Source organism: Podarcis vaucheri, assembly GCF_965113315.1.
Source record: "Podarcis vaucheri genome assembly, chromosome: 1".
NCBI lineage: Eukaryota > Metazoa > Chordata > Lepidosauria > Squamata > Lacertidae > Podarcis > Podarcis vaucheri.
Genome location: NC_138759.1, coordinates 113031252 through 113058401, shown reverse-complemented (window position 1 = coordinate 113058401; position 27150 = coordinate 113031252). Strand labels below are relative to the sequence as shown.

The following is a 27150-nucleotide window of genomic DNA, read 5'->3' as shown; positions in this document are numbered from 1 at the left end:
AAATGTTTGCCCATCAGTTCAGAAACGCTTGTTTGCTATTCAAAATTTGATCGCAGACCCTTTTCCGTTTTACTATTATTTATCATTTCTGCTCATTTAGGCTGCAATCCTTCACACTGTGGACACAGAAAGCAGGGCACGAAGTAGCTCACATCGAGATCTGCTGCAGCTCTTACCTTCTCTGCAAAAACCTCTGTGTGGGATGCATACCTGGTACAGTAGGCGTGCCTCAGTGCAACTTGGCAGTTAAATCTGAGTCCCACACTTACCTAAGAGTATCCAGCCAATTGCTTGTCACCAGGCAGTGACATATCCCCCCCCTGAAGATGTAGCACTGTTTATCTAAGAGGCCATTTCACACATTGCAATAGTACACTTGCCAGAGGGGTTGGGGTCGGCCAAAGGTATTGTTCCCTGAGAAGGGCAGCAGTAAGAAAAGAAGCGTTTGCCACATTCACAGTTTTAAACAATCACACAAAATAATGGCAGAAACATTACTGTCTTAATAGAAAAGCACAGTGCATGTGTTAAATAAATCAAGGCAATATTCATGCCAGTCATTTAAAACACTATGCTATTACTTTAAACCAGGCATGTCCAAAGTCTGTGTTATCTGCCCCTGTGGCAGTTTGTTTATTGGCATCAAATCCTTTAAAAAGCTCAACAACTTTGGTCGACCCTCACGCATGTTCACTTCATCAAATCTGGCCCTCTTTAAACAGTCATGGCTTTCTCCATGACTCCTGGGAATCCTGGGAACTATTGTTGGTTTAAATGTGCCTTAAAAGTGTGGGTGAATGTGGCCTACACGTTATATTCAATTCTATCTATCTATCTATCTATCTATCTATCTATCTATCTATCTATCTATCTATCATCTATCTATCATCTATCTATCTATCTATCTATCTATCTATCTATCTATCTATCTATCTATCTATTGGGTTTATATACTGCCCTATACCTGGAGGTCTCAGGGTGTTTCACAGAACAAAATCAGAATACAAAACCACAAATATATAATCAAAATAAAAACAACAACCCAATAACCCCTCCAAACCACATTTTGAAAGGGTATAGGATGTCAATCAAATCAACCAAAGGCCTGGTTAAAAAGGAATGTTTTTGCCTTGTGCCTAAATGTGTATAATGAAGGTGCCAGGTGAACTTCCCTGGGGTGAGCATTCCACAGACAGGGAGCCACTGCAGAGAAGGCCCGTTCACATCATTGTAAGTTTCTTTAAAAAGTCATTAGCATTGGCATGCAAATTTCTCCTTACACAGTTTCCCCTAATTTTTTTGCTAACTAGTTTCCCCTAACATAATGCATTTTTGTTATGCTCTTTTAATCAATATATGCATTTACATGAACACTTTGCCCTAATGGATGCATTCTCTGTGCACATGAGTTGGTTGGAGAAAATAAATGCACACAGGGGCACAATTTCTCCAAAGATACAGAATTTCGTATATTAGGTTGGAAAATCACTTTGCAAAATTCAGGGAGGTGACAAGAGAAGGATGGATGTTTTGGTTTGCAAATTGTTTTGGGGTATGTGAATTAGGTAGGTTTCCCTTTAAATGTGAACTGAATCAATTTCCTTTCCATTTATGCTCCTCCCATATTGAAGTTCAAACCTTTGCCAAGCCCCATCCATCCAGCTAATCCATTTCCCCCTTGTCCAAGATACCAGGTAACCACAATATTAACAACTTTGCTGCATCTTTTTTTAATTTACAGAAGGAAGTAGACATAGTGGTGTGTCAGAATGTCTTTTTTTTTTTAATGATGTCTTTAAAAAAAATCTTCTGAGGGACGTTCTTGTCAGCACTCAAGGTAGCCATGGGTGAAATGCCCTTTCTTATTAAATGTCACAAGATTTAATGTCATAGTATAATTGGGATGGAAGGATAATTGAACTCAGCTCAACATGTCTTTTCCCACAACCACGTTATTAATCGGCAGGAGAATTGAAATATATTACGGAAAGGCCCAAGTCTCTCAGAAATGGTTGGCAGCTGTGAGGGGGGTGGGAGGAGAAATTACAGCATTTCACTCTGAAGCCCAGACATGAAGAATTTGCAGAGAAATTTGATTTGCAAGTGGAACGTCAAACAGGAGGGGGCCTGCGACAGAAGTAGGCATTTATTCGTCAAGCATATGATTTTCAGGATATAAAATGCCCATATGCTTGATCTATAATATCTTGGTGTCAAGGCAGTCACTGCGGAATAAGCTCGAGAAAAGGTTTCAACACAAAGCTTCTATTCTCTCTCCTCCCCCCCCTTCTCATTTTCTATCTACCTTCATGTATAAAAACATGAGACAGAGGTTGAAGGGGCGGGGAAGGGGGGAATTCTCACCCAGAACTGTACAGAACCAAATGACATAATGTATTACTCAGAGTACTGTTTGCAATTAAATGCATCCATTCATCTTTCTCTCAGGGTTCTTATTGCCAGCCATCACCAAAGTGTTTGAGTGCTTTCCATGAAAAATTCATTAGGTAAGATCTGAGCGTATTTTACAGGGCTTCCATCTCTCTTTTGGAATTTGGGAAGAGACAAGGGGCTTGATAACATTTTTGCTTATGCAAGGGTTTCAAGTTAGGGCTTCACTTCAATTAATCCCACGTTGCCCTTTCTTCTCGGTGCATTTATTCAACTATGTTTTTCCCCCACTTGCTTTCCCAAGACAGCTTTGTTGTCTGGTGTGCATCACGCTGAACACCCCCCTTCCTTTAAACTTTCGGCTTCTTCCTTCCATTCATTCATGGAAATCCTTTACTTATACAAGCCAGCAGAGCTCTGTGTTTCCAGCCAGACGACATCGGCAACCTGGAGTGCTGCATCTGGACCTTGGAGAGTTTGTAAGTGGCACTTTGTGGCTGTGACGTGAAAGCTCCCAGGCTGCATGCGGAGCTGGTTCCCATGGGTGGGCCAGAACGAAAAGGAAGGGCCACAGCTCAGTGGTGGAGCATCTGATTTTCATGCTGAAGTCCCAGGTTCAAACAAGACAGTGCAGGGAATGTCCCCAGCCTGAAACCCCGGAAAGCTGCTGCCACGCAATATTGAGCTAGGTGGAGCTTCCTATGTCCCTATTGCCCAAGAGTGCTTAGCCTAAGAGTATCAATTAAAAGCTAACATGTTTAGAAGCATGCCGTATTCCGTGGGGCATATTCCCAGGTGTAAACATATCACAGGTATTCCCAATAGGCATTGCATAATGAGTAAATAACACATGAATGGCATCTTAGGAATACGTCTCACTGAATACTGTATAGGAATGGAGTCTCAGGCTGCAATTCTGCGCATTTGTCCCTGAGAGCGGGGACCATCACTGCCTTTAATAGGATAGACTTCTGAGTAAATACAAAGAATGCAGGGCCACCTGGGTTATATAGTTCCCCCCATCCCAAGTTCTGAATGGTATAATAAGAACCAGGGAGACAGATGAGTCACCTCCACAAATGCAGTTGCTATCCCTTCCATTTGTATATATCAGGGGTGTCCACCAGCAGGTCAATTGTGATCTACTGGTCGATCATGAGGTGTCCTGCAAAAAAAGCTCAACAACTTTGATGGGTAGATCAATGCCAGTTGTTTTTTTTATAGTGGGAGTAGATCGCAGTCTCTTGGAAGGTATGTATGAAGATCAACAGATCACTTGCATGTGCTAGCAGCAGCTGATTGTGAAAAGCCCTTTGGGGAAAAGCAAGCAAACTTTAAACCCCCAAACATCATGTATGAAGTTGAGTCTTGCACCCTGCTTTTTCTCCTCAGCAGCCAGTCAGCAGAGTACATTATTATTATTATTATTATTATTATTATTATTATTATTATTATTATTATTATTTCTACCACTATTATCAACCACCACCACTGTGTTCACAGCCCTTGCTCTTGGATCAAGGAGGGCAGCTGTTGGATCTCTTCATACCCAACCAGATGAGAATTATACACACAGAAGCTTCCTTTCACAAGCACTTAATTCCTAGCCAGTGTATTGAGCTGCGGTAGCAAATCTCTCCAAAGACAGCCTGATTGAAAAACAGTAGATGCTTTTCAATCTGATATATGTTTGCATGCATTTGAATATACCGTATTGGCCTGAATATAAGCCTCACTTTCCCCCCAAATTCCGACTGTGAAAAGTTGAAGTGCGGCTTATATTCGTGACCTTACGGTATGCAGCCAGGAGCGCAGGGCAGTGTGTAGTTCCCCACTCTCTCCCCCAAGATTGGGAAGGGAGCGAGGAAGGGGAAAGGCCTCTGGCGACGCAGTGTGGCACCCCCCCCCCCAGTATGCAGCCAGGAGCAGCGAGGAAAGGGGCGGCTTATATTTGGGCATTTCCCCATTTTTCCTCCCACCCCCCCAATTTTAAAGGTGCGGCTTATATTCGGGTGCAGCTTATATTCGGGCCAATATGGTATTTTCAGCTACCTGAGAATCAAAATTGGACACCCTCTCTATCTATCCCCTATGAGAAAGAAAGATGAGCACACTGGGGAACCTTGAGACACCCAGTCTTTCACTTCACATAGAATGTGATGTGAACTGTAGAGTTGGAAGGGACCCCAAGGGTCATCTAGTCTAACCCCCTGCAGTGCAGGAATCTCAGCTAAAGAATCCATGGCAGATGTCCAGCCAACCTCTGCTTAAACACCTTCAAAAGGAAGGACCATCCACAACCTTCCGAGGGAAACTGTTCCACTGTTGAATAGCTCTTGTGGTCAGAAAGTACTTCCTAATGTGAAGTTGGAATCTCCTTTCTTGTAACTTGAAGCCATTGGTTCGAGTCCTGCCCTTTACAGCAGGTTGCTATGAATGTTGTTATGAAGACAAAAGGGGGAGGAGGAAAACCATGGATTCCACTTTGAACTCCTTGGGAGAGAGGTGGGATATAGAGATAATTATGTAATAATAACTAAAATATCGTAGGCACAATGTGGATGGTGAGGGGTGAGGTTGGGGCCAGGAAGTGTAACCGCATTCCACACAATTTGCTATACCCAGGATCTGAACTCTTGCTGACAGGATAGCATCTTCCACTGTACCTGTGGATACCAAGTTAGCTGAGAAGCTGCATAGCACACACTGTCCAGTCCACCAACCATCTGCTCCCACTCTCCAGTCCCCAGCATCTCCTGCCTAAGGCAGTTTCTTCACGCTGTCTAATGGCTGGGCCGGCCCTGTGTACAAAACTTTAATCAACAGACAAATACTTCCTTCTCTCATAATGGCTGGGCAGGAAAACTCTTCCTCAGCACCTGAACATTCAAAACCAACCTGCTAGCTAAGCCAATCAATGCCAGAGGCACAATTTAGTATAGATATGAAAGGTATATCTCTAACCCTTAATTTATTTCTCTCTTTTTTCATTTGTTAGAATATGAAGGAAGTGTAGAACACAAATCTACCTTTGCTACTGTTAATTTTCTTTATTCACCACCCATAAGAAGGGGGAAATATGAACTTGTCTTCATAGCCAAAATGTCCATTAGAGTTTGTTCCATATAATTAAATGTGACCTCTTCAGATTTGTTGGATTATAGTGATCCATAAGGAAAGGATCAAGGATCAGGGATTGGGCAAAATGCACCATACTAGAACTTCTGTAGGAAAAAAATGAATAACACTTACATAAAGCCAGATGGCTCAAGCAAATAATCCCTGCCATTTACCATAATTTAAAATAATCCCCAGAGACACCAACAAACTTTGACCCTGAGGGGAAATTCCTATCCAGTCAGAAGGCATGTTTTGACGTGAGAGAAATTCTTTCCTGAGACCAAATAAAGATTTAGACTGTGGTCACATCTGCACTGTGGATTTAAAGCACTTTAGCAGTCATGGGAACTCCCAAAGAACCTTGGGAATTGGTTAAGGGTGCTGAGAGTTCTTAGGAAACTCAAATCCTCCTCACAGAGCTACAATTGCCAGAGTGGTTTAACAAATCAATCCCTCTTCCCAGACAATTCTGGGAACTGTAGCTCGGTGAGGGAAATCTCTTAACAACTCTCAGCACCCTTAACAAACCACAGTTCCCATAATATGTTGCGGGGAGCCATGACTGTAAAAATGGTATAATACTGCTTTAAATGTGGCCTTTGGGCGGAATTCAGCACCTCACTGTTCTGATCAATGCAAGTATTTCGGCTTGCCAGAAGAAACAATCCCCCTAGTCTCCCCTGCGTTGCTCTGGGGGGGGTCTTCTGTCCCCCCAAGAAAGAATTTGTGGGGTGCAGGGAGTGCACAGGGAAAGGAGGGGGGAAGCCCCACTGCACAAGCGGTAGTCCTTGTGCAGGGTTTACCGATTTCCTTCAAAATGCTAAAGTATACCTGTAATACAAACTTAAAATCTCTATGTGCATTACAAACATATCCACTTTGTACGTGGTATTATAATGGGTCCAAGTCGTTTTGTTCCCTCAGCAGGAACAACATGTGGGGCAATCCAGTCAGGGTGCATAGTACCCAAAGCCAGCCAAGTTGCCGGTATTTTCTCACCAGAGGCAGAAAAATCCCACAACCGCCTGCTGCTTGGAGGAGAACACAATGAAAATAAATTAAACAACTAACCATTTGCTGCCTTTTCATCACAACCCCAATCAGCTGCGTGAGGCTGTCTGTGTCAGGATGAAATTCCCACTGGGGTCTTCAGCACCTGCAAGTATCTTTGTGTATTTTAAGTAGCAGAGAGGTAGGGAAAGGGAGAAATCCTCAGCCACTTCATTTGGAATATTGAGCTAGATGGAGCAACATTAGGCAGCTTCCTAGGTTCCTAAGATTTTTTTTTGGGGGGGGGCATGCCCTATGCTTTTAAATGGCAAGACAGAATGGAAGGCACTTTTGATTGAGGAGATAGAAAGAGTGCACAATTTATGTCAATTTTCCACTACAGGTGCAGTTCCATGCAGGACCAGGGAGGGGCAAATCTGCCCATTTCAATTTATCATTTTTTCCCCAGTCCTAAGCTCAGTTCTTCACATTTTTGCATCAGTTTGCGCTTCCTTTAAAAAAAGATTAAGTCCTCGTGAAAATTCACCAGCATTTTATTGTGCATTTCTCCAAATATATCTTTGCATGTGCCTTTGGTCTGAAATGAACATTCTGGCAAGCAACGTTCCCTAACGCAATGCACTTTATATGTTCATTTCCTCATATATATGGCTCTTTATGCACACCCCTCCCCTGATCTACACATTTATTTATTTTTGCATGCATCATTTGCTTCCAAAAAACTGCACTGCAAAATTCAGAGAAGTGATTTTTTTTGTAGGATAGCTGCGTTTTGTTTTGCATGTTGCTTCAGGATGTATTGATTAGGTTCCCGCTAAAATGCAAACTGAACCAAATGTCTCCTCCATTCCTATTGCTCTGAGGTGGGCTCAGTTCTCAGGAATGGCTTATTTTTGAAGGGGGTTCAATGATGGGCTCCAGTGGAATGGAGGAGGAAGGCCTGCAGCTCTATGGATTCTGCCCATGGTGCACCAGTTAGCCTGTTCTAGTATATTATTTGAGAAAGGGGCATTTCTCAGTGTTAGAGAATTTGCTTTGCCTGCAGAAGAACACTGCTTCAATTCCTGACATCTCCAGGTAGCGCTGTGAGAAAGCTCTGTCTGAAATCCTTGGCATCTGCTGCCAGTCAGTGTGGACAACACTGAGTTAGATGGACTTGGTATAAGGCAACTCCCTGTATTCCTATGATCCTAGTTTATCTAACCGCATGACTGGCAAAAGGTTTCACCTTGCCTATTTTGCACCTCCCAGTTTGGTTTTCAGCATTCGATGCCTGGGAGGAAGGAGGTGGCTGTGAATGTCTTGGTGGGGGAGGCAAGTACCCTCCTGATGCCCACAGGCTGCTGTTGTCAAGTGAAACCTGTCAATCCATTTGTGACAACCCCATGCAATATCAGCAAAAAGGTATCTGTCATCCTGAATACCGGAGCGTAGCCAAGCGTGAGCGGAGTCTATAAGAACTGAGACGCCTGGAGAATCGCAGAAGAAGAGGTGATCATCCCCAGGGAATTATGCAACAATTCTTGCAGAAGAGTACACTCCTGCTTGGTGAGCAGGAGGGAAATAGCTACAGCTCTTCTTGTAAGCTCGAAAAAATGTTTCTTGGGATGTGTGGAGAAATGGCAGATTCTATTCGCCTCATAGTTTCTTCATCTGGAAAGTCAAATAAATCAATAAATGGAACCCCACCCCTATCCTGGCCAACTGATTGCAATTTGTAAACCAGCCTATACAGTGGACGCTCAGGTTGCAAACATGATCAGTGCAGGATGCATGTTCGCATCTCGCAGCATTTGCAACCCACGTCTGCGCACGTGCAGGTTGTGATTTGGCGCTTCTGCGCATGCGCAAACAGAGATTTAGTGCTTCTGCGCATGCGCGGCTGCCGAAACCCAGAAGTAACCCGTTCCAGTACTTCCGGCTTTCTGCAGTCCATAACCTGAAAAAACGCAACCTGAACCGTCTGTAACCCAAGGCATGACTGTAGTTTGTCTAGTTTTAGTGTCAAGCATATGTGGCATGCTAAGATTTAGGGTTTGATTTTTTGTTTTTGTTTTGCAGGGATCACTGGCATGATGAAGTTCCCACAGGAACGTCAACCCTACTGATTACTAGGGCTGGTTGAGCTCCACACTGAACTTGGTCTTGCAGCCACGTCTCAAACATCCCCAAACCTGATGTCACATATGATCTCACGAGTGGAGCCGGTGGGCGTTTTGGGAGGGAAACAGCTTCATGGGCCAAACTAGGATGCATGCTGGGCCAGAGCTGGCCTGTGGGCTGGAGGTTCCTCACCTCTGTTGTAAAATGTCTCTGATGTAAGCAAGATGGGCAGAGTTCTTCTGAGACCAGAGCAGTGCAGTTCCTGCTTCTGCACACTTGCATGGTCTTGCAACCCTGCTAATGGTTGATACATAGAGACCCCAGGGGGAGACGCAGAGGTGTGAAGGCAGCACAATCTCTCTCCTGTGTTTATGGAGTGCTTTTCTTCTATTTTCAAAGGCAAGCACAGGCTCCAGATTATTGTTGTTTTTGCTGTGCCCCTCGTACCCCCAGCCCCTAATCTCCACAGTGCTAAGACATTTTTTGTTCACAGTGACTGTGTGTGAGCAATGGAACGAGCTGGGGGCATTTTCAAGCTCTGTGAAATGGATGTGAAAACAGCGCTGGACATAAATTGCTTGGGAAAGAAAAAGAGACACGGATTCCGAACGCAGCTATAAAAATAAGAGTATGTTTCACTGAAATTCAGGTCAGTGCCTTCTGCTCTTCCCCCACCTCTTGCTAGAAGACACCACTGCCGCTGGCACTCTTTTACATGGTCACAAAAAATCTATTTTCTCCCAGGCTAAGAGGAGGAAATTTAATTTTGCTCCTCAGGAGATTGAACCAAGTGCAAGTGCACCAAGTAATTAACCATCGCCAACTGATGCATGTTTCCAGCATTGGAGAAGGTACTGCAAAGAGTGTGAGACAATTATCTCCTCCTTGTAAAGCTCCCAGGAGCCTCCCCCTCCTTTTCCACTGTAAGCTACAACAGGAACTGGAAAGGAGAAAGTTCAAAAACTCTGCATCCTGAAATTTTACTGACCAGCTGTATGCAAGCATCAGAAAGGCTCTGGCTCCTTTCTCTATAAGCAACATCAGCATCACCCCATCTAGAGACGTTGCGGTGGGGTGCACATCTGCCACAATTATGCTAAAGCAAAGAGCAGTACTATTTTATAAAACTGAATTATCAACTGTGGCATACATGGAGCTTGTATCTAGATTTGTGGAGCTGCACATTTACCTACTTTCTCCATAAAGCCACAGTGTTTTATATTCTCTCTGGCAGAGATGGGCAACCTCTGGATAATTTTGGAACTTCCGCTGCAATGGCCTGTTGTTCAGGGATTATAAGAGTAGCAGTCCATCAACATCTGGAGGGCCATCCCTGCTCTATGACATTTCAGCTAGGCTGCCAATCATTTGCCTGAGCTCACAGGAGGTGAACGAGAACTCCAGGAACAAAAGTCCCTGTTCAGGGAAGTTTTTAATGTGTGACATTTTAATGTATTTTTAATCTTTGTTGGAAGCCACCTAGAGTGGCTGGGGAGACCCAGCCAGATGGGTGGGGTACAAATAATAAATTATTATTATTATTATTATTATTATTATTATTATTATTATTATTATTAACAAGCTCCAAGCAACAATGGACTCAGGACAACAGTTTGTTTCACTTATTATTCCCTGGCTCAGCTGAAGAAGATACTGACCTCTCTTGGTCAGTATCTGCACAAGTGCAGCAATGGTGATGGTGAAGGACCAGGACTAGAATTGGTTTCTCTCTCTATTGCAAGGAATATCCATCTGATCTCAAAAACCTGGAGATACGACATGGAGAGGTGGTGTGTGTGTGTGTGTGTGTGCCACTTCCACCTCTGTTGATTAGCAGTACTTTACACTGATGTAGTTTTTGAATGTTCATTCCCATTACATTATTCTGAGTTTTCTATTTCTGCTGGGCCCAACAGATGAGTGTGACAGCAATTATCTGTCCCCAAGAGTAGATATTCATTGGTGAGCTAACAACCCTCTCCAACAGTGCAGTAATTACCTTTGTATAAAAGGATAATAAGCTGGTGCCATTGTCAGTCCTTTTCTGGCTAGTTATGAATATACCAGAGAGTTGGCTCTTGTAGACTGAAGGCTGTCATAGGAGGAGGACTTGCAGGGTTAAGGGGATCTGTCAGGGGAAAATTAAGGAAGGCTGTAAAATTATTTTCTCGACGCTCCTAGAAGAAAGATAAATTCTGATGTTCCTGGGAAGGAACTGTCAAGAAGCTGGAAGAAATCCATAAGGTGCCTTTGCTGGATTGCTTTGAAAACTTCTAACAACCCAGTGAAAAAGTTGAGCATTCTTGAAGCCAGTTTTCTAACACGAAAGCTATTTAGCCATCAATTGTGGCTTTTGGTGGGATGTCGCAGAGTCTGTATCCAGATGGTCAGCCTGAATGCTTAATTGGCACAATGATGAACTACCTAAAGTTAAGGGACATCCCATAAGTTGTTGCTGAAGTAAACCTGTTTATATTTTCACAGGATTATCATGTTGAACTCCAGATGCCAAACAGGTGGAAGGAGAGCAAGGAAAAATAGAGAGAGGTCTAAATACAATTACCGCAACATGAGAAAGCAAGGCAGCTACGTTAGGAAACAAGGCTAGTTAGGGACCTCTGGCTTCTTAAGACACTTTAATTGCAGCTCGGCACAGAATACTAATATCTTGCCAGATACACCATTTGTCCCATCTTATATCTGAAGAACTCATTAGGACTTCTAGTGCTCACAATGTTCATTTTTTGGCTGTGACCCAATGCAGTGATTTATTATTACTTGTGATTTACTCATGAGTTATGACACAGGATACACATGAAACACACACACACACACTGCAGGTTCCACTACCAAGGAGGCAAACTCATGGTCAGATTAGAAAGAGGGAATCACAGAAATAATGGTCTGGTTTGCACATGATGGCTTATTGGGACTGCACAGATTTACCAGTTCCAAGAGATAAGCCCATGCTCCTCTTTGGTCTTTCCTACTGTTGTGCCATGCTGAGCTAAACCAAGGTTTGGCTAAGTGTGCCATCCAAATTTAGGCTTGTGGTTCTGCTCTCCCTTGGCTAACCACAAACGGTAGCCAAGGTTTATTCTTCCCAATCCCAATAAAGCATAATTTATAAATTATGTGCAAAACAGGCCACTGCAAGAAGCTGCTGGTATGAGGTTTGCTAAATTATATTTGGATGTAATATCTGTGGAGGAACGATCAAGGGAAAACATTTCATCAGAAGGCATATTGGTCATGCAATTCTATTTGTCTCTGCTCGTAAGTAAACCCAGGATACAGGGTTGCAGCTCTATAGTACTTCCACACTTGATGTTTTAATTTGCCTCTCTTTGCTCTGTAAAAAGTGTGAGAACGCTGGCATGACAGAAGATAGCAGGATGAGGAAAGTGTGGAAAGTTATGTACCTTACAGTGGAAGAGCAATGAGTGGGCAGTGCTCACTCCACCTGGAAGCATCCTTAAGAGCCAATTTTGCAGCATAATACTAATATTAATAATAAAATCACAGGCAGAAGACTGCCTAGTTTGCATTGATCCATACTCCAAAATCCATACAGATTCTGCAGTAACATTCTCCATGTTTATTCCACCATGAACATTTTTCCACAAAGAAAAACATTCTGGAAGAATTTATCTAAGGCTGGATCTAGACACATCTAAGAAGTGTTTCAGTTAAATGCATTTTAAATTTTGTATGAGAAATCGGGTTGGCAAAAATGGAACTCCACAGCGCCATCTGGTGTCATAGAGTTAGAATGCATAAACAACACATACAGGGCGCTTTTCTTTACCAATATAGCTGAGTCCTGAGTTACATATGGAAAATGAGAGAGTTTGTGATGCAGAAAAAAAATGAGGCAACATTATCTTTACTTTTGTGTTGTTCCTTTTGCTTTTGATGAGGCATCGCTGATGGGCTCCCCATCCTGTCACTTCTTTCCTCACGGTGTCAAGAACGAACACAGGAATAATAGAGAGCCTACTTGTGCAACTCGCTTCAGAACTAAGTGGCACAGAAACAAGCAGCAACTAAAACAAGGAACGGATTCAAATTACAGGAAAAAAGATTCTGGCTAAACATCAGGAAGAACTTTCGAAGAGTAAGAGCAGTGGAATGGACTCCCTCGAAAGATGGCAGGCTCTCTTTCGCAGGAGGGTTTTCATCAGAGGCTGGATGGTCAGGGATGCTTTAGATGAGATTTCTGTGTTTTAGGGAGTTGGGCTAGATAACCCTTTGGGAGTTGGGACCTTTCCAATTCTATGGTTCTATGAATTTGAGGCTGTGGTATGTATTGCATTTTATGGTTTTAATGCTGGTTCTTATCGTTGCAGTCCTTGTGTTGTTTGCTGCGCTGCACTCCAGGCCCTGGCGGGGGAAGAGGAGTGCGGGGGGACGTACTGCCTGTAGCAGTGTGATTCTGGTGGGGTGCCATCGTGGCTGACCCACCACCCGCACTGGGTGCCATGCCCCTACGGGTGGCGTGCCACGCCCCTAGGATGCATGCCAGCCCTGCCCCCGCCTGCTCTCCGCCCCCCGGTGCTGGAGCATGAAGCTCTGCCACTGACTCCAGGTTGGAAGCAGAGTGGGATATAAAAATATGAATCAAAGAAGAAGAGCTGTTAGATCAGACCAAAGGCCCCTCTAGGTTTTAGTTTCTGTTTCCCATTGAGCAGCTGCTTGGAGTCACTGGACTCTGTTTACATTCCAGAGACCTTCCAGTCTCACGGGAAAGGAGACGGGATGTGACGTTAGTGGGTTTCCTGTTTCCTTTGTTCCTTTGTTCAGTTGCTCTCTGCTCTCACAGGGAGAGGATGTATATTTCTTTGCTCTCTGCGTAGCTAGAAAATAAAGCATAGCAATGTAGCTCATACTATCTCATCCGTCCGCATGTTGTTTTGATGCTCTGCTGGGACGACGTGCCTGAGGCCTTATCAAAGGATCAGGTTGTCAATTAATCGCCGGGAGGCAATTCTGAAGATGAGCCTTATCAGCTCGGTTGAACAGAGATTCTGACATAGGTGAGCACCCTCTTCTCCTAAAAGCCAAGCAGATGGGGTGCCTGCAAGCAAGTCACGAGAGCAACAACACTCTCCTCACTTGTGGAGCCCAACGGCTGGTATTCAGACGCACACTGCCTCTGGCAGTGGATCAGATCTATGCTCTGTCACTGTGAATGTAAAAGAGCCCACCTGGATTGGGGCAAAGGCTCATCTAAGTCCAGCATTATGTCCCCACAGTGACCAACCAAATGCTGACAGGAACTGCCAATATGGATGACTTCCTTTGTTCTCTCCTCTATATTGTGTGGCTCCTCACCACTATAGCATTAAGTGGTGCACATGAATTCCTGAATATATGCTGCATATGGCATAACTCTTGCTTTGCTCTTTTAATGCATCTCCTCCTCCCTCAGAAGCATTAGCAGAAGATGATAGAAAAGGAGCAGAGGCATTTGTTACCTTCCCGCAAGAGCACCAAAGTCCCTAATGGCAAGAAATTTACCTTTTCTTAACACTCAGGAAAAACACCTGCCACATTTCCAAGGCCAATGGTTTCCTAGGGACTAGTTCCATTAGTTAGAATGCACCTGGTAAAAATGGAGAGAGAGAGAGAGAGAGAGAGAGAGAGAGAGAGAGAGAGTTGCCAGATCCAGTTGAACACAGAGATGAACATCTCTGTCTCCCTCAACAGCATATAAATACTTCATTTTCATTCATTAGTGAAGAAAATTAAATATAAGTAATCCTTCATACACTTCGCCCACCTGCTTGCATGATAGATCAGGGCCTGAAAAACCTGAGCAAAAATTAGCAGATGGGATCTGGTAGCAATTTCCCTTTGAAAAAACATTTTTGTATCAAATACTCAAGAGCCAGAGTTGATCTGGCTCTGCAGGGCTAGCTTCTCAAAAGGAAATAGCGGGGAGCAGGCAGCAGACATGCAAGAAGGGTCCAATGGCTTCCTATAGGCATCTGGTTGGCCACTGTGGGAAATGGCAGGTAGGATGCTGAACAGGATCTGATCCAGTTGTGCTCTCAATATATTCTTAAGGGTGTGCTGCTTTGGATCACTGGCCACTCCAGATGATCTGGTTTGCCAGCATGATGCAATGTCAAAGCCATCTGCTGAAGCTTCTTCTTATTCACATACAGATGTGTTTGTGTTCTTATATTATTGGTGGCACCTGTCTGTCTTGAGAGATAATGGAGTATGACTCCGTTGGGTGGGTGTGTGTCAAACCTGGGCAGTGTGTATGGAGGTCCTGGGCTGCCCAGATGACCAGACCCCCTTTTGGCCTCACTGATGTGGTCCAAAGGAAAGCAGAGCAATACGCTGCAGGAGTTGCCGGAAGGAGGCGTACAAGGCGCCATCCAATTGTATTGTGGACTCATCTCCATATTTGTGAAAGGTTTACTCCTCAGCCTTTTCTCCTCCCAAAAATATCCCGCAAGGCAGCAGAGGTTCAGGACCAGAGTTTTCCTTGACTTAGATGGGCTACCTTCCCAGGTTAATGAGCCCCTCTGCCCCTTGCTTCCCTCGTTCAGAAACCACCTTCCTGATATTAACATTAATACAGCAAGACTACATATGGCAACCTCAATGCTTATTTTATAAGCTGACAAGACAAATTTACCAAATTCATATTTTTTTTAAAAAAAAATCCTCTGTGCACTCACTCAAAGACACAAGCAGAGCTGCCACCCAGTTAAACAAATCCTAGTTGAGTGATCATGTGATCAGTTGATCAAGTTGACTACTCAGTTAATCAGATAATTAAGATGAATGCGCAGATAACACACAAAATAGTTTTGAAGTAGAAAGCATTTATTATTAGATGCAGGCCTGTTTTGTAGCAGATATCACCGTTAAGAGGGTATGTCAAATACTTCATTTAGGATGGTGCTTGCCGCTGGCAATTTTGAAAAGTAGTAGTATTAAAGTTTTCTATATAGTCAGTATCCAAATCTCAATGAAAACAAAAGTGAAATATTCCACCACATCTGAACGACAGAAGGCTACACACTGCAGTGTCTCACATTAAGTCATTTCTGAAAAATAACAAAGGGTTTCAAAGTGTCAAAAGTGAACTCCCTGCTCAGAAACATGAATTGATACCTCAATTAAATCCATGAAATAATGCACCTGTGATCCTGAAATTATAATATCAGCCCTTTGGCTAACCCTTCAAACGAGCCTTAATTAAATACAGTGGTACCTTGGTTTTTGAATGGAATCCGTTCCAGAAGCTTCCGAAACATTCGAAAACGGAGGCGTGGCTTCCTGTTGGTTGCAAGAGCTTCTTGCACTCAGTGGAAGCCGCGTCATTCAGGTCCCAACAAAGTTCACAAACGGAAGCATTTACTTCCAGGTTTTTGGTGTTCAAGAACCGAAACGGAGGTGTTCGGGAACTGAGGTACCACTGTATATGTTCTCAAAAGGCAGCTTATATTGGTCAATAGCTAACGTTTTCAGTTTTGCTAGTTAAAACATGTCCTAAAAAACTTACTTTATCATATTCAAGTACACAGAAGTACTTGATTAGTACATTACTTTTAGTTTGCTTAAAAACTGTAGCTTGACCATTGTCCCATAAATAATATTAAAAGTCAAAATAAAAAATTCCTTCCAGTAGTACCTTAAAGACCAACTAAGTTAGTTCTTGGTATGAGCTTTCGTGTGCATGCACACTTCTTCAGATACACTGAAACAGAAGTTGCCAGACCCTTCTATATAGTGAGAAGGTGGGGAGGGGTATTACTCAGAAGGGTGGTGGGAATGGGAGATAGGCAGATAGCTGAGGTGAGCCTGTTGACGACTCTTAACGACTGTAATAGGTCTTACAGGAAAAGGCAATGGGAGAGACCTGGTCTGAACAAAGACATTGGATTCCTATCTCATTATACATGACTAAGCCATTTCTCACCCCTTGCCTTTTCCTGTAAGACCTATTACAGTCGTTAAGAGTCGTCAACACGGCTATGGCAGACCAACACGGCTACCTATCTGTAACTAATATTAAAAGGTTTCCATTGAAATAAAATCCCAATGATTTTCTAGGCTTCAGGGGTGCATCTTTCTTTTTATTGCTTCAAGGGTGTCCATTTCTTCCTGAAGTACCAATATTTTGGAGAACAGTCTGTCTGACTGTTCAGCTCTGCCGGAGGCTGAAGGAGCAGCACTCCCAAAAGCACTTGAGGAGTTTCTTCTGACTGGTTAGTGGAAGAGGGGAAGAATGTACTCTCTGTGAAAAGGAGGGAAGGCTGTACCCACTCCTAAGGGAATGTGGAAATGGGCTTTATGAGTGCAGTAAGGGCTGTGCAACTTGAAGACCTCTGGATCGGAGCCAGTGTTGCAGGATACAAATCTACCCCTCTCAGTTGGGAATCCTGGAGGAATTCAACTGCTGAGAAGTCCCGTACAAAACTTGTGGTTCTGCACCATAATAATAATAATAATAATAATAATAATAATAATAATAATAATATAATAATAATAATAATAATAATTTATTATTTATACCCCGCCCATCTGGCTGGGCCTCCCCAGCCACTCTGGGCGGCTTCCATAAAAACCAAAAATACAATAAAATATCACACGTTAAAAACTTCCCTGAACAGGACTGCCTTAAGATGTCTCCTGAATGTCAGGTAGTTGTTTATCGCTTTGACATCTGCTGGAAGGGCGTTCCACAGGGCGGGCGCCACTACCGAGAAGGCCCTCTGCCTGGTTCCCTGTAGCTTTGCTTCTCGCAATGAGGGAACCACCAGAAGGCCCTCAGCGCTGGACCTCAGCGTCCGGGCAGAATGATGGGGGTGGAGACGCTCCTTCAGGTATACTGGACCGAGGCCGTTTAGGGCTTTAAAGGTCAGCACCAACACTTTGAATTGTGCTCGGAAACGTACTGGGAGCCAATGCAGGTCTTTCAAGACCGGTGTTATATGGTCTCGGCGGCTGCTCCCAGTCACCAGTCTAGCTGCCGCATTCTGGATTAGTTGTAGTTTCCGAGTCACCTTCAAAGGTAGCCCCACGTAGAGTGCATTGCAGTAGTCCAAGCGGGAGATAACCAGAGCATGCACCACTCTGGCGAGACAGTCCGCAGGCAGATAGGGTCTCAGCCTACGTACCAGATGGAGCTGGTAAACAGCCGCCCTGGACACAGATTTAACCTGTGCCTCCATGGACAGCTGTGAGTCCAAAATGACTCCCAGGCTGCGCACCTGGTCCTTCAGGGGCACAGTTACCCCATTCAGGACCAGGGAATCCTCCACACCTGCCCGCCTCCTGTCCCCCAAAAACAGTACTTCTGTCTTGTCAGGATTCAACCTCAATCTGTTAGCCGCCATCCATCCTCCAACCGCCTCCAGACACTCACACAGGACCTTCACTGCCTTCACTGGTTCTGATTTAAAAGAGAGGTAGAGCTGGGTATCATCCGCATACTGATGAACACCCAGCCCAAACCTCCTGATGATCTCTCCCAGCGGCCGCATGTAGATGTTAAAAAGCATGGGGGAGAGGACAGAACCCTGAGGCACCCCACAAGTGAGAGCCCAGGGGTCTGAACACTCATCCCCCACCACCACTTTCTGAACACGGCCCAGGAGGAAGGAGCGGAACCACTGTATAACAGTGCCCCCAGCTCCCAGCCCCTCAAGACGGTCCAGAAGGATGCTATGGTCGATGGTATCGAACGCCGCTGAGAGATCCAGCAGAACTAGGAAACAGCTCTTACCTTTGTCCCTAGCCCGCCGGAGATCATCAACCAGTGCGACCAAGGCAGTTTCAGTCCCATGATGAGGCCTGAATCCCGACTGGAAGGGATCCAAATGGTCCGCTTCTTCCAGGCGTGCCTGGAGTTGTTCGGCAACCGCTCGCTCAATCACCTTGCCCAGGAATGGAAGATTTGAGACTGGGCGATAGTTGGCCATCGTGGCCGCATCTAAAGATGGTTTTTTAAGAAGCGGTTTAATAACCGCCTCTTTCAGCGGGTCTGGGAAGGCTCCCTCACGGAGGGAAGCATTCACCACCCCACGAAGCCCATCGCCCAGTCCTTCCCGGCTAGCTTTTATAAGCCAGGATGGGCAAGGATCCAGGAGACAGGTGGTTGGTTTCACTCGTCCAAGCAGCCTGTCCACATCCTCGGAGGTAACAGATTGGAATTGATCCCACTCAACTTGACTAGACAGAACTCTAGCACTCTCCCGCCCCGGCCCTGCTCCCACGGTGGAGTCTACTTCTTCCCGAATCTGAGCGATTTTATCTGCAAAAAACTTTGCAAAATCATTGCAGGAGAACATGTGGCCCGTACTGGGCCCTGATGTTGCAGGTGGTTCCGCTAAATTGTGAACCACCTGAAAAAGTCTCCTGCTGCTGTTTTCTGCAGATGCAATAGAGGCGGTGAAGAAATTCTTCTTCGCCGTCGCTATCGCCACTTGGTAGGCTCGACGTTGAGCTCTAACCTGTGTCCGGTCAGATTCGGAATGAGTTATCCGCCACCGGCGCTCTAGCCGTCTCAACGATTGTTTCATTGCCCTCAGATCCGTGGAAAACCACGGGGCTGTCCGGGCTCCATGCAATCGGAGAGGGCGCTTCGGAGCCAAACAGTCAATAGCCCTGGTTAACTCCACATTCCAGCGGGCCACCAGGGAATCAGCTGAAAGGCCATCAACATGGGATAAAGCATCCCCTACCACTCTCTGGAAACCATTTGGATCCATTAAGTGGCGGGGGCGGACCATCCGAATTGGTCCCACCTCCCTGCAGAGGGGATGGGTCGCAGAGAAGTCCAGTTGCACCAGGAAGTGATCTGACCATGGCACTTCTTTCGTTTCGCTTTTACTTAGTGTCAGATCACCAACATCCATAGAGGTAAACACCAGGTCCAAGGCATGTCCACGGCTATGGGTTGGGCCAGACTTATTCAGGGACAGCCCCATGGAGGCCATGCTTTCCACGAAGTCCCGAGCGGCCCCTTGTAAGGTCGTGTCGGCATGGATGTTAAAATCCCCTAGGACGACCAAGCTAGGTGTCTCCAGGAGAACATCCGCCACGACCTGAAGCAGCTCGGGCAGGGAATCCTTGGCGCAGCGGGGAGGTCGGTACACCAAAAGGAATCCTGTACTGCCCCTATTGCCCAACTTCCAGAACATGCACTCAGAAAACTGGGTCTTCCCAATAGGACGCCTGGTGCAAACTAATGACTTCCTAAAAATCACTGCAACCCCCCCTCCCCGCCCACATGACCTGGGTTGCTGTGCGTAAGAGAAACCTGGTGGACAAGCAGCGGCAAGGACAGGCCCATCTGCTTCATCCAACCAAGTCTCTGTTACACATGCCAGGTCAAATCCTCCATCCATGATCAAGTCATGGATGGCAGTGGTCTTATGAATCATTGACCTGGCATTGCACAGCAGCACCTTCAGGTCATGTGGGTATCCCTTGCTGATTCTAGTATCCATCCGGTCAGGACCAGACCCGGAGGCAGGGATAGTCCTCAGACAACGACTAAACCTGCCTCCTCTGTAATGACATGGTCTGGTCTTAGCGTAACTCCTCCTCCTGCCCGTGATCACTGAGATCGGTTGTCCCAGTGCATCCCCCCCTGTGGAACATGCCCCAGCCATTTTGTGGGCTGGGACCCACTCCCCGGCAGCCCTGACCTCTCCCCCTAAAAACAGAATAACACCTTAAACAAACAAACAAAACCAATAAAACAATACAAACAAAATAATGTAAAAATTACAAAAACATCAAAATAAAAAATAATAATTCCCCAAGCCCAACCAAACATCCATCCCACCCCCACCCCCCACATACAAAAAATCCAGAGAAAATTTTTAAAAACATTTTAAAAACACTCTGTGCCTCTCCGGCAGTAACAACTGTCCTAGTGAGGCCTGTCAGGCCCCGCCCTGGGCCAGGTGGTCAGTAGCAGGGAGGAGCAGGGCCCTCAGGCACTCACTCAGGGGAGTCCTCCTGGGCAGCAGGCCGCAAGCAGCACGCAGTTCTTTATGAGGCCCCAGGCCCCGCCCCAGGCCAGATGGTAAGTGGCAAGAGCAGGGCCCACAAGCACTCACTCAGGGGAGTCCTCCTGGGCAGCAGGCCGCAAGCAGCACGCAGTTCTTTATGAGGCCCCAGGCCCCGCCCCAGGCCAGATGGTAAGTGGCAAGAGCAGGGCCCTCAAGCACTCACTCAGGGGAGTCCTCCTGGGCAGCAGGCAGCAAGCAGCACGCAGTCCTTTATGAGGCCCCAGGCCCCGCCCCAAGCCAGATGGTAAGTGGCAAGAGCAGGGCCCTCAAGCACTCACTCAGGGGAGTCCTCCTGAAATAATAATTTCTACCCTGCCCATCTGGCTGGGTTTTCCCAGCCACTCTGGGCAGCTTTCAACAGAACATTAAAAAGAGAATAAAACTTCAAACATTAAAAACTTCCCATTTGAGACTAAGCTTGAGATCAGAACTTAACTATGCAGCGGAATCAGCACTTGCTTGAATGTTACATTGCGGCTCAACAGAGGACCTATCAAAGCATATGTTTGAATATTTATTCTGAGAGAAGACACACTTTTAAATGCATATTTTGAGATTAACATAGAAGTGGAATATGTGCAAAGGTGACATGGGCCGAAATGGACGGATTCATATATGCCTTCTTTTAGAGAGTAGGAATGTGAACTTTTGGGGTGTGTTGGTGTGCCAATCTGCAAATGGAAACCTGTTCTGCATATGTATCGTTCCTACTGGGTGAGGACACTTGTGGGTTTGAGAAAAACAGTCACAGGAAAAGAATGTATATACACATTCCACTAACATTAATTAAGCAAAAATCAATGGAAGAAAGGGACACAGGGAGATTCATAGGGATATATATATGTATATGGTTAGGAGCAAAAGAAAAATAAATGTCTAATTGACTGGGAAAGTGGTCACCAAAAATAGGCTACGGAATCTAACAAATAAAAGAGCCTTTTGTTAGTTGTTTTCTAGTCTTCAAGCTTAATGCAGAGTTTAACATTGCCGACAACCAAGACCATTTTGGAGAGAATGGCTTTGTGTTTCCACATTTTACAAGGTTAAACTGGCATTCTGAAGCCACTTAGCCCTGGCATGACTCTAACAGACATTAAAGCAGAAGAACGTTTTCCATTGTATGGTTAGACAACTGTAGACAAGTTCTGTTTCATTTCTTCAAAACAGTGCTCATTTCCTAATTAACGAAACAAAGCTATATAATTGAGACAGTCAAATTTGTCCTCTTATGTACCCCAAAGAAGCTTTACTTTAAAAGCAACAATTACATACAATTGTCTGTTTTTGTTGTTTTCTTTTAAAAGATGATGCCTACAATAATGGCATTTCTGCAGAGAAACGTATATGTGTGATTAGTGTGATTACAATACAACAATAACCCATCACTGCTAACTATTATAAAACCGTAAACTATTATTCAGTACACTATAAAATTCAAAGCCTAATTGAAAATGCTAGTTTAGCATAATTCCCACAAGCCATCATTCTTTAATATTGTGAAATGAATGAGGTTTTCGTGGAGCTATTAATTGATACTGACAAGCAATAACCACTGGAATGAAACTCCAATTATGAGAGGCAATTAATCACTTTTACTGTCATCTGTGGTGTCAAACAAAATTCAATAAAGTTCTAAACAGTAAGAAAAAAAGAGAGAGAGAAATGTATACCTCTTGTGGATGAATGCAATTCAAGCAAATCAGATAGCCTTTTGTTGAGGGAAATCATGTCAGTTCAAACATGTTATTTTTGCAGAAGTAATAGGACATTTGACTTTCTGTTGTATTCCCCAAGATTAAATTTCCATCTGATTTAGACTTGCCATAATAAGGGTTTGTTCTGAAGCAGCTGGCATTGTCATGGCATAATTAACAAGCATGGGTTTGTGGCAGATAAATCATTAACAAAAAATAATCTACGGAATCCAACTAAGTCATTTCTAAGATTCTAATTGCAGTTCTAAGATTCTAATGCTGTCCATGACTTAGTTTTGGGGCCAGGGTTGGCATAGTCTCTAATGAATATGGCTGCCAGGAGCTGCCAGGGCTCGAAATGAGAATTTTTGGTACTGTTACAGTTTCCCTGTGTGTTGAAGCATTAGAACTGTTGCTTGGAACATCTTGTTTGTAATGAACTAAACTGGGGAACTGGACTGCCCCCACCCATCAATCTAGGTCTATAAGAGACTTCCTGTTTGAGTTTGGAATTTACAACCAACATCAACAATGGGCTCCTTGGCTCTGGCAAGTTTCTGTGTATCTGTTTCCTTAGCTTTCTCTTCTAGCTCAGCCCGTTGGCTCTGACTATTGCCTACAATTCATCCTTTGCAAGAGTCAAGCACCAAACTGAGAGGCACTTCCATGAAACCATTAACCACTATATGCAACTCTTTGAAGGCCACAAGACAGTCAACTTCGCAGTGGATCAGAAAAAGAGAAATGTTGTGAGCCATTGGGCAAGTGGGGCCATCAGTTACTCACACTCTTCAGGACTCTTCCGTATAAAGATGACTAGCTGATATCAGCCCAATCAGTACCTATATTAATATAAAGCAAAAAAAAAAAAAACAAAAACAAAAAAAAAACAAACAAACCAGGCACCAAGGATATTAGATTTTGTAACGTGCCTTGGGTTCATTTTCTTGCAGAGGGGTAGGATATACCTTTAGTTGCCATTCCAGAATGAGGCTTCTGTTAAACTCCCATTTCAAATATGACTGAATCTGCTCAGTATGCTGTTGGTTGCTTCCAGCCAGAACAATTGCCAAGTTAAAATATATGAAAATATTCACAACTTGTACTCTGGCCTTCAGAGGGGAGAAGAAAGGTACATCAAATGGATTACAGAATAACACAGTATTGATCCAAGAGACTACCCACACGGCCAGGAAAATGCGCTCAGGGCAAAACCACCCATTATGCAAAGAAACCTACATCTGTCAACCTGAATTGTGGAGTGGGAGGCAGAGTGAAGATTTGTTGAGGAGAACTGTTGGATGGGAGCGGGGAATGGCAGTGTCAAATCCTTTCTGCACCTTCCAACTCTCCCCTGCAGGTGGCTCCCCCAGTTATTTCTCCATGGAGCCAGCCTTTGAGATAGGAATGGGCAAATCCGGCCATTCTGGATTTTCCCAGGTTCTCATTTTTTCAGCCAGTCCTCCACATTTCCATATCAGTTTGTGGTTGCTTTTTTTTTTAAGATCCTTATGATTTTTTTTTGGAAAATCCTTTAAAAAATAGGCATTTTAGTACAAATTTCTCCTGAAACACAGAGAGTAGTGCAAATTTCAGCTAATGTACACATTTTTGTATACAGTCTCCCCCAGTAGGATTCAATTTTGTGCATTCTTTTCACTCATAGGTGCATTTTCAAATGCTTCTTTATTTATAACCCTGGTACATGCATTCGCTTGCACATTGCTTGGCTGGAGAACTGCACTGAACAAATTCTGAAGAATGGCTGTGTTTGTGTGCTGTTTCAGAAAGCACAAATTAGCTAGCTTCAACTTGCTGGTGGAATATTTGCATGTGCCTCCTTTGATGTTGCCAATGGCTCTGGAGCATTTTCTCCACTGACCTATCCCATTCCTTTCCACCTTCACTAGCTGTGCTTGCAATTCATCAACCCCTCCCCCTCCCTGGATAGGTAAAGGGCTATTCTGCACCAAGTTTCCCAAAAGCCTTTCCTCAAGAAGCTAGGGCCAACCCTCTTTCATAGTTTTCAAAACTGACAAAAATGTACTGTACAATTCCAACATAGCTTAATAACACAGGTGCTTAAGGAGGGGTTGAGGGAAAGCCAAAAGCAGTTGAACCATCTCATCCAGCACCTTGCCAGGCCTGCTTGGAGATTCAGAAGGCATCAGATCCTTCAGATCCAGGTCAGTCCCAGGCCACCTTCCAAGCCACCCATAGCATGACCCCTTAGTACTTCTGTCGACACCAGAGCTCTGACATTAGTAGGACAAGGATGCAGGTGCTTCTATGGAAAAGAGGCACCTGACACCAGACCTCTCTTGCTTTGATGTCTTTGCGTTGTTTCTTATGACCTTGGGATGCCCGCCTGAGGACGACAGCATTGCAGAACGAGAAATGCTTTAAAGCACAACTACAAAATGCAAACAATAAAATATCTTATGATGCCATATCTCTTTTGCCACCTCCAATAATTAAGAAAAGAACATTTCCAGTAACAAACATCCTTCATTTCATCTCTGCATTTTTTCTTTTCTTTTTAATTCTCCCTTTCAACATTATCTTGGATTTTTCCTAGCCAGCCAAAGACAGATGGAACACTTTGTCCTGTCTGGTATCTAGCCCACACAATCATTCCAGCAATAAACACATTAGCACTATCAATGAAGGCCAAATTATTATATGAGCCTAAATCAATTTCTGCAACATTTTTCCAGAATTGTCTTTTCTACTATAGATGGGGTAAGGAAACAGGTGCGCCGGGACCTTCTAAGTCCATAAATTCAATCCATAAATTCTTCCTAGAGCAACTTCCTGCCTTGTGCTGGCCACCAAGAAAACTCTTAATCTTGTCTCCAGATTCTCCTGTGCTCTTGAGGTTCTCCTCAGTGTCATGATACTCAGGTCACTTCCAGGTAACCTGCTAATTGAGCATTTATCTTGATTTGTTGTGGGGAGGTTAGAAGATGTCGGCTATCTACTGAGCTTTCATCCTCCTTTGCTTGCGAGAAGGATATATTACATTGTGTCAAGCAAAGGTCACCCCATACTTCCCAAAGCATCTCCCCACGGCTTTCCATGAAGCATTAGGAGAAGAAGGTTTGCTGTGCAAGACCTCCAAATCAACTTTAATTGTGCTACCTGAATTTGCCAGTGCGTGATTCACTCCTGCCTTAAAATAGCGACAGTCTGGAAGCAGCCTCTGTTTGTGTGTCTGCTTGCTCATTCCTGCTCCAGCTCTTCCAGTCACCCAGCTGGATCCTCCTGGGGAGGAAACCTACCGGTAATTCTATCACCCACTTCCTGTCCGTCCTCTAAAGAATAAGAGTAGCTAAGCCCAAAGGAATCCTTTAATAGCTTGCGATATATGTAAATAGGTCAAGCCATTGGATCTCACACTGTTTAAAATTCCATTATCAAGAAATCATAATCGTCCTTGCAGCTCACAGTCCTTCCAATATTAGACGAAACAGTACTGAGATTCTACATCATCCCACCCCCAAAAAAACACTTGGGTTTTTTTTGGCACCTTTCTTTCCCTTTACTATGACTTCAAATGAATTGAAAAACCTTTAAGAGGAGGAGAACCCATCACACAACTAATATGCAGTACGTAATGACAATGGTTTTGTCAGCGATTAAATTAAGCAGACTTCCCATTTGACCTCAGATGCTTCCAAGCATCTGAGAGGGAGAAAAGTCTCTCTCTTGGCTGGGAGTTAAAGACTCTTGTGGCTTTACTACTTAGATGTTTTGATATAATTTGGGGTCATTACAAGACAACCAACAGGCTATAATCAAAGGAGTGAGTTCTTTTGAGCTGCTTCCAAACAAGAGTCAATATTTTCAGCAACTTTAACATAGTAGCTCCATTCCATTCCGTATATATATGATTTAAAAATTGAGTTTCTCTTGTTCAAAGGCCAACTTTGGCTGTCCACACCGAAAAACAGCAAAAGCCATTTCCAGCCTTTTCATCTTTTTTACATTTTAGCAAAGACAGTTTTATTATCAGGGTAACTGACTTTTGCCAAACACTTGGAAAATTTTAATACTGGGGAGGGGGGCGCACCACAAAGGAAATATTCAATGTGCAGCTTTCAAAGAAATGTCTGGTCTGTCAAACATCATTTTTCTCACATTCACTGAAAAATAATAGGGATGCAAATGCAGATATGCCAAACGCAACAAAACCCCAGAGCTTTAAAAGAAATCATTGTGCTCTTCTCTTAACTGGCAGACAAATTAATTTTAGTGGGATGATTCTGAAAAGTTCATGCTCCGGCAACAATTGCTTATGACATTTTAAAGAAAGGGGGTTCTCATTCCAGAAATTATTTAAAGTTGTTCAAATTCTAGTGGCTGCTAATGTAAAGAAAGCAATCAGGATGGCCATAGATTTCAACAATAGAGGGCAGCAGTTTAAAAATTAGGGCTATCCTGTTGTAAAACACACACACACACACACACACACACACACACACAGGAGTTGTATCTTCTGATGATTATTGGAGACTATTGGTGTCATGTAGAAGCACAGTGGGTATAAGGGCTATTAACTTACTTCCTATGAGATTGGGTGATACTATCCTAAGAAACTGCCTTATACCATGTCAGACTATTTGTCCATGTGGGTCAGTATTGTCTGTTTTGACTGCCAATGGCTCTCTAGAGTCTCAGAAAAAGGTTCTTTTTATAAATAAATGTAAAAGTCATTGGTATGTGTTGGTGCGGCTGTCCTATGAGTTACTTACATGCAAGCACCATATTGTAGCATTGTGCAA

General features: G+C 44.1%; 1 protein-coding gene across 4 annotated transcripts in view; it reads right to left on the bottom strand.

Moving 5' to 3' along the window:
• Positions 1-27150, bottom strand: part of B3GALT1 (beta-1,3-galactosyltransferase 1) — a 344225-nt gene that overhangs the window by 151717 nt on the left and 165358 nt on the right. The gene's annotated exons all lie outside the window — the stretch shown is intronic.